Raw genomic sequence first — 8748 nt, 5'->3', positions numbered from 1 at the left:
TGTCTCTCTGTCTTTCTCTCTCTGTCTCTGTCTCTCTGTCTTTCTCTGTCTCTGTCTCTCTCTCTCTGTCTTTCTCTTTCTGTCTCTGTCTCTCTGTCTTTCTCTCTCTGTCTCTGTCTCTCTGTCTCTGTCTCTCTGTCTTTCTCTCTCTGTCTCTCTGTCTTTCTCTCTCTGTCTCTGTCTCTCTCAGCTCCCTATTATCTCTAGGATCAGATATAAAGCCCTCTTTACTTTGAAAGCCCTTCCTACCTTTCCACTCTTCTTACCCTTTGCTCCTCCCCATGTACTCTCTCTAGCTCCAAGCCTTTTCACTGACTGGCCCACAGGGCCTCGAATGTTCTCCCTCTCCCTCCTGGTTTCCTTGCCTTTTTTTCAAAATTCATCTCAAATCCCACTTTCTGAAAGGCACTTCTTCTTGCTCCCCTCCCCCATCTCCCTCTTCAATCACCTCCAATTTACATTTATCTTGCATAGGTTGCTAGCACGTTTTTCTCTCCCATTACAATAAGAGCTTTGAGAGGCTGGAATGTGTTTTTGTTTTTGCTTTTCTTTTTACTCCCTTGGCTTAGTACAGCACCTGCACATATTTAAAAGCTTAATAAATGCATACTGATTGACTGTCTTCTGTTGGTTGGATGGCTGATGGGGGCACCAGGCACCACTTTTTTCCCCCTCTTCTTTTGGGTTCTTCCTTAGAATTGGTCTCTTTTCTCTAATGACCTACCTTGCCATTTACTTCTTACTGTAACTTGTGAAAACAAGAAGGAAATTTCTTCACTGTGAGATCTGTGTGTTGTACAGGCCTGAATTTAAAAGGGATACAATGCACTTTCCTTCCATCCATTAAATCAGATCATGTATACAAAAATTGTATGTGCCAATAAACCCTATAAAATTAAACAGAATTAAACAGAAAAGCAGTTCAGAAGCAGCCACAAACAGGTATTAAAAAAAAAAAACACTACTGAGTTAAATTTAACATATGCTTTTAGACAACCTGTGTGCAACTCTGGACCTCCTGGAGAGCAGACACCTGTTCTGACCTCCCTAGGCATCTATAAATAGTGGATAGAGTGCCTAAGGATGACCTGAGTTCAACTCCAGCCCCAGAAACTTACTAGTTATGTGACCCTGTTTGCCTCAGTTTCCTCATCTGTAAATGAGCTAGAGAAGGAAATGGCAATCCACTCTCATATCTTTGCCAAGAAAACCCCAGATGGGGTCACAGTGAGTTAGAAAGGGCTGAACAATAACAAATGTAGGCCCGGCACAGTGCACAATGCACACAATGCATAATAGGCACATAATAATTATTGACTTGTTGACTTAAATTTCATGCGGAATCTTCTATTTGGAATGTTTGTGGCTGTTGGTGATAAAAAGGGGAAAAATGAATATGAAACCACTTTGAAAATTGAACAGCACTATAAAAATGTTGATATTATTATTTCTAATTATTAACCCAAATGTCAGATATTCTTTAGCCATCCATTAGTAATAGCAATGGAACAAAAGTAATGGTATGTGCCCCCGGATGTCACTGGTTGGCCTGAGGAGTGAGGCATGATGGCAGGGGAAGGGGAGAGGGGAAAATGAAGGGAAAGAGGGAAGGGGAGAAGAGAAACATGACAGAGGAAGAAAACAGTGCTGTAGGGTAATAGAGGGCAGCACCTGCCTGAGGTGCCCCTTAGTGGCACCTTGGCCCCAGGCTGCTGGCTGAATACTATATCAAGCTCTTAAGAAACTGAGGCCCAGAATGGCTGAGACTTTTCTCATGTCACACATATGGTAAATGATAGCTGGTATCAGACCTCCAGCTCTAGAGCCTTCCCACTATGTCACCCCCAGGTTGGCATGTTCCTCAATGGCAACATCAGCCTGGATGCCTCCAGTCAACACTTCTCAAACATCTGTGTGGGGGAAGGACTTTGGGGGAAAGCCTTCTAATTGGTCTTCCTGCCTCTAAGTTATTTCTCACTCCAATACACTCTCCACTCAGCTGCTGGTGATGGCTCCAAAGTTCATGTCTGACCATGTCACCCCTCTACTCAACCCACTCCAGTGGTCCCCACCAGATCAAACATTAGCTCCTTCCTTTGGCATTTAAAGGCCTTCAAAATCTGGCCCCTTCCTACCTTTCTCTTCTTGTACTTTACTTCCTTCTACCTTCTCTATGATCTACACACATTGACCAGTTTGCTGTGCCCCCTGTAACACTCCCACCTCCCACCTCCACTCCTTTGCATTGGCAGTCCCCTTTGCCTAGTGACCTCAGCTGCTGTGTGTTCCCTTATTGAAACTACATTCCATCTACTCTTTATTTATATTGTATGTACCTAGTTAGTTACATACATGTTCTCTCCCTGGTTAGAATGTAAGCTCCTAGAGTTATAGGGATGATTTTTACCTTTTTTCTACTCTCAGCAATTAACTATGCACTGGTACACAGTAAGCACTTAATAGCTGCCATTTAATTGACTGACTATAAAAACAAAGGGGTGGGATTAGAATGACCTCAAAGACCTCTTCCACCTCTGGATCTTTAATCTTATGAACTGTTCTGTAAGGGGAAGAGGGAGAGAGCAATGATGGATAGGGAGATAAATGTTCCAGCCACAAAAGGAACAATGAGGAACAAAGGTCCTTCCCATTTCTTTGCAAACTAGGAAGTCTGCAAAGTTCCTTCCTCATGTATCTGAGCAAGGCTGTACAAGTATTATTGCTGCCGATTCGTAGCTAAAGATATTGCTGGTCTGCGAAATTAAGTGACTTACTTGAGGTAACGTAGGATTCAAGCCCAGATCTACTGGTCCTGCTGCATGCACTGAGATTAGTCTTATGATCAGATAGGACTTGCCCGAGTTAACCTGACCCATATTTCATAACATACTTAATGGCCATTGTGTTCCATGGGAATTAGTCACCATTGCCCTTATTTATGTAACCTTTGTGACTTGAAGATCCTGAGTAGGCCTGGGGTGATTTTCTCACTTCTGGGGGCTTGGCATGGTGGATACAGAGATGGCCTTGAAGGGAGTCAGGAAGGTAGGTACTGACTATAACTGAACAAGCTTACCCTCTCAGTATCCTCAGGTAAGAGTGTAAGAGAGAATTTATAGAGTACCTGCCCAGTTTCATTGTTCAGAGTTCCTTCACAGGTATGATTCCCTCCCCACCTCAACTGCCTCCTCCCACCCCCAAAAAAACATCCCCAAGAAAACTAGGGAGATTTATGTAAAGCAGCCTCAACAAAAGCCTTTCCCCGTCTTCAAGAAATACATTTTATATTTCAGAAGAAAGCTTTATTAAAAGGTGAAAATCCTTGAAGAAGCAACCATTAGCCCCCCAAATGTATGTAAATCCCCAGGGTCATTTATAATCCTGATTATAAGGGGTTCTCTTGGAGAGTTTCCCTACCCAGTTCTTATTTCTGGCTCCTACTTTCTGCAGGTGGGAGAACAAGGTAGTTTCTCTTACCTGTTTTCTGCCCCCTCTCTTCCTATTTTAATTCTGTCATTCTTTATTGTTCTCCCCCAAGGCTTAACTAGAAATTCTGGGGTCTTGGTGAGGTACCCCAAACAGCACCCAGGACGAATATACAAGAAGTATGAAAGGGGGAATGCAAATTAACTTTGAACAAAATTCAGCTTGAAGGCAGTCTTAACACTTATAACACCAAGCCCTCCCTGGGGATGGACCCCAGGAGAGGAGAGAACTTCTTGGGGGGCTGCTGGAGGGAGAAGGAGCAGGGTGCAATTGGGACAGAAAGGAACCCTACCTGAGGTGCAGAAGAATCATGCCATCTGCTGATTTCCGATCTTAACCAATCATCCTTGATACCTAGGAGCTGAACACAGTCATTTCTATCTGTTGAAGATGGTGCTGCCAGAGCCCTCTAAAGGCTGGTGTCCTGGGGCGAAGCCCTGATCACCCTGTCCTGGCTCCAGTCCTGATCCTCTCCATTGTCAGCAGAGTTTGTCCAACAAGGGGAAGTTCCCACATTTCAGTGCCCCATGTCCCATAAACAAGGACAAAACCTCCACATTCCTTTCTCTCTCTTAGGTCCCCCTTCTGTTCAATGAAAGGAGAGTGATACCAAACCAGACTCCTCTGGGGACACTGGCTTTACTCCAAGTGACGTGAGGAGTCACTGATTTTCCATCCTGTCATGGTAATCTTCAGAAGGCAGTGTGGTATAACAGACAGAGCAGAGGACCTGGGTTCAGATCCCACCACTGACACTTACTAGATGTATAATCTCTGACAAGTCACAAGTTGAAGACAAGAATCTTCAACTCCCAATGTTTCCATTTCTTTATCTATAAATTGGAAAAAATAATACTTACAGTTCCTATGTCATAAGGTTGGGAAGCCCACATGAGATAATGTATATAAAGAGTACTCTTTAGCTTTAAAATACTATAAAAGTGGCAGTTATTATTAATTATTAGTTATTTTTTGTCATTCTTCTCAGGTGAGAGACATGTTGGCAAAGGTAGGAAGTCTGAAAAGTAATCATCCCAGCTCCATTGCCCCCTCCCCAGCCACTTCTCCCATCCCCCACCCCAGTACCCCATCCCTTATACAGAAGGGGGTAAGAGCACTGGGGGGTGGGGTTCTGAGAGGATGGAAGTAATAAGCTGTAATAGGCACTCCCCCAAAGTGGGGAGGAAGCCGCTATGTGCCTTGTCCAGGGAGCATGGGATATATAATGAGCAGAGCTGACTCCCAGTCCTCCCTTGGCTACTTAGCTTTATCATCTTCAGAAGGTGACTGGCTGGCTCTGTCACTGTGTAACAAGGGGGCTAGATGAGATAGAGGGCCTCCAAGGTCCTTTCCGGCTCCAGCATCCTATGATTTGGGGGGCAAGGAGCTGGATAGATGTGCTGAACTCTGGGGCTCTGTCCAGGCATCCAAAGGGGCATCACATGGAGAGGGATGGATTCACCCTGTACTTCTTGACCCAGAGGCATAACCAGGTGGAAGTTACAGGGCAGATTCAGGCTGGATGGGAGGAAATATGTGCCAAGAGTTAGAGATGTATAAAATCTGTCCTAAGCTCCACCTCTGGCCTGGCGTGTCCTTCCTTTCCACAGCTGACTCTCAGAATCTCTGGTTTCCTTCAGGACTCGAATCAAATGCTGTCTTTGGGGGAAAATTCCTGGTCCTCCCAGTCTTGCCAGGCTCCCCCTCCAATGTTACCTTTCCGTTACTCTGCATGTATCTGGTAGGTACCTACATATTCACATGAAAGTCAGCTCTGGAAGAGCAAGGACTTTCTTACCTTTGTCTTTGCTTCCCCAATAATGAATTCTGGGCATGCCTGGCACAGGGCAAGTGCTTGATAAATCCTCTATCCCTCCCCAGGCTGCCCTGCTGACCCATTTCTGCCCAATCCCTCTTCTTCAGCTCACTTTTATGTATCGTCTTACCCCCATTAGAGTGTAAGCTCCTTGGGGGCATGGGCCACCTTTCTGCTTCTATTTGTATTCCTAGAGTTTTGCCAGGTGCCTGGCACATGGTATGACCTAAACAATGCTTGTTGACTGATTAACTGACTGACTGTTGTTCATGGATCAAGAGGTACTTTGGGGACACTTCATTTGTACATCGGTTTTGTATTACCTTAGCAACTTCTGGTCAGCCAGGGAAGCTCCTTAGTCTCATCAGGTTCAAGGATAGTTCTGTCTGTAGTCTCTTCTGCAGGGGTTACCAACCAATCAACATTTATTAAGCTCCTACTGTGTGCCAGGCACGGTGCTGAGTATTGGCAGAAATAACCTCCCTATAGGGAGCAGACATTGACTTGGGCAACCAAGATTGGAAGAAAAGCAGAAAGCTGGAAAACAATTTTTACAGCTAGTGTCTCTGATAAAGGCCTCATATAGAGAACTGAGTCAAATTTATAAGAATACAAGTCATTCCCCAATTGATAAATGGTCAAAGGATATGAACAGGCAGTTGTCAGTCATATGAAGAAATGTTCTAAGTCACTATTGATTAGAGAAATGCAAATTAGAACAACTCTGAGGTGCTACCTATGATTGGCTAACATGACAAAAAAGAAAATTATAAATGTTGGATGTGGGAAAATTGGAACACTAATGCACTATTGGTGAAGTTGTGAACTGATCCAACTATTCTGGAGAGCAATTTGGAAGTATGCCCGAAGGGCTATAAAACTGTACATATCCTTTGACCCAGAAATACCACTACTAGGTCTGTATCCCAAAGAGACTACAAAAAAGGGAAAAGGGCCTACATGTGCAAAAATATTTATAGCAGCTCTTTTTGTGGTGGCAAAGAATTGGAAATTGAGAGGATGCCCATCAACTGAAGAATTGGCTGAATAAGTTGTGGTATATGAATGTAATGGAATATTATTGTTCCATAAGAAATGATGAGCCAGCAGACTTCAGAAAAACCTGGAAAGATTTACATGAAATGACGCTGAGTGAAGAGAGCAGAGCCAGGAGAACATAGTAACAGCAACACTGTGCCATGGTCAACAATGATAGACTTAGCTCTTCTCAGATGGAAGACAATTCCAAAAGATTCATTTGAGTTAGTCTATTTTTTAAGCTATGATTTTCCTCAGTTAGGCTGTTGACTCTCATTTCATAATTTTCTTGCATTGTTCTCATTTCTCTTCCCAATTTTTCCTCCACTTCTCTTATCTGCTTCTTAAGGTCCTCTGTGGTCTGTAACCAGCTCGTATTTTCCTTTGAAGCTTTTGGTGCAGGAGTTCTGGCTTCACTGTCTTCCTCCTGTTCCATGCTTTATTCCTTTTTGTCCCCAAAATAGGAGTCTAATGTTGTAATCTTCTGTCTGCTTTGTTTCCTTTTGCCTGGTCAAGTCGCCCCTCAGTCACTTGACCCCTGGGCTTTTTGCCACAGTAGAACTCCGCCACCAGCAGGGGAACTTTCGTCCCAAACACTGGGGTTTTCTCAGCTGCCAGAGGTTTTAGATGGGTGCCCTCTCCGAGGCCTCCACAATCTCTGGCAAGCTGGACACACACCCCAGGACCTCCACCTAGACTGCAATCCAGATCCAAGCAGGTTAAAGCAAGAGTGATTACCCCTCAGACTGGTCACTTGTTCCCCCTACACTCTGCAGGCCAGGAGCTGAAGCTGCCACATGGTGCTGGCTAGCTGTGCCAGTGTCTCAGTGGCTTCTCCCCCCAGGGGGCAAAACCCAAGGTACTCCCACTTACTGGGTCCCAAAGTCCAGACTGCACTGACCTCTCACTTTGTCCTTTGCATCTATGTGTTGATAATTCTGGAAACGGCCACAGCTGCTGCTGATCTGGAGTCCCTCTGGTCAGTGGCTGGTCAGGCCCGCCCTGGGGGTAAAGCCTTGGCATGGGGCTGGGCTGGGGCTACCAGAGGGCTGTGTTGGCCGCTTGCTGCCTGCCGGGCTGTCCTCAGCAGGAGGTTAGCTTCTCTGTGTCATTTTGTAGGTTCTGCATCTCCAAAGTTTGTTTAGAGTTCCCTTTTTACATGGATTGGGGAAGGTGGAAGCCAAAAAGCTGGGAGGTCCTGCTTCTTGACTCCGCCCCCCTCCAAAAGACTCATGATGGAAAATACCATCCACATCCAAAGAAAGAACTATGGAGTCTGAATGCAGATTAAAGGGTACTATTTTCATGGGGGGGGGGGTTGTTGCTTTATTTTTGTTCTGTTTTTTTCTTCACATGACTAAGGTGGAAATACATTTAACATGATTGTACATCTATATCCTGTATCAGATTGCTTAGAGAAGGGGGATGAGAGGGAGTGAGAAAAATACGGAACTGAAAATCTAATAAAAAAATGAATGTTGAAAAAAAATAAGAAAAAAGAAAACTTCTCCAGTCCGGTAGCACTCAAATCCCTTTCCACCAGCTCTGATGATATCACTTCTACCAGATTTCTCAGCACCCTAGAATGTGGTTGCTTTGTGATTGCTGACAATGTCACCGAGCTAAATGCTGCCTGACCCTCAGGTCCCTTGGGTTCCCCCCTCCCTGTTAACCATTTTCATTTTATAGTAACAAGATACCTTTAAGGTTTGTAAAGCACTTTAAAAATATTATTTCACTTAATCCTTAGGACAACTAATAGCACTTTAACCATGCTTCCCAGGATTCCCTTACCAGATGAGGAAACTGAGGCCCATGGGTTTCAAGACCTTTTCAAAGGGTCTTGGGGGGGGGGGGAGATGGAGTCGCTGCAGGGGGTATGACTAATGTAAAACTATAAAGACAATCTACATAAAGCATGCAACATTGAATCTGATGAGATGTATGTAACTAGTAACTATCCACTATGTATGTGGATAGTCCGGGAGCAGGAATTCCAGGACCTCCACCCAGTCCCCACCCACCCTAACACTATGGACCACGTGCATTTGGAATGCTAACTCCTCTGGGAGGTGGGGAGCTTCAGTGCTTGTATCGGTATCCCCACCCCGAAGCATGAAGCTCGGCTCTTGCTAAATACTTCCTCTCCCCATCCCCCACCCCCCTTCATTTATTCCGTGCTCTACGTTGGCGATTATTTTTTTTTTATTTCTTAAAAAGTAGGCTCAGGGGGCCTATGACAGAAGACGGATTTGAACTCAGGTCAATGACCGCTTGGTGGAACAAGAGTGAGCATGTAGAAAGCACTTTTATTGCAAAGCATTTTGCAAATGCGATTTCTCTTGATCCCGGCAACCACCATGGGAGGTAGGCGCTATCGCCCCCACTTTACAGAGGAAACTGAGGCC

At 44.8% G+C, this 8748-nt stretch overlaps 1 long non-coding RNA gene across 1 annotated transcript in view; it reads right to left on the bottom strand.

The window, feature by feature from the left end:
- Nucleotides 1-5713, bottom strand: part of LOC138171524 (uncharacterized) — a 9467-nt gene extending 3754 nt beyond the window's left edge. Inside the window, exons 1-3 of the long non-coding RNA XR_011170908.1 lie at nucleotides 5626-5713; nucleotides 3779-5004; nucleotides 725-887 (exon numbers count right to left, since the gene is read on the bottom strand). This is a non-coding gene — a long non-coding RNA (uncharacterized lncRNA). The remainder of the gene's footprint in view (nucleotides 1-724; nucleotides 888-3778; nucleotides 5005-5625) is intronic.
- Between the last annotated feature and the right edge of the window lie 3035 nt (nucleotides 5714-8748).

The sequence above is a fragment of the Petaurus breviceps genome, unplaced genomic scaffold, assembly GCF_028583685.1.
Source record: "Petaurus breviceps papuanus isolate PSGF00001 unplaced genomic scaffold, PetGlider_PUasm1.0 446, whole genome shotgun sequence".
Taxonomy (NCBI): domain Eukaryota; kingdom Metazoa; phylum Chordata; class Mammalia; order Diprotodontia; family Petauridae; genus Petaurus; species Petaurus breviceps.
Note: the sequence above shows the minus strand (reverse complement) of the source record. Positions and strands in the feature narration are given on the sequence as shown.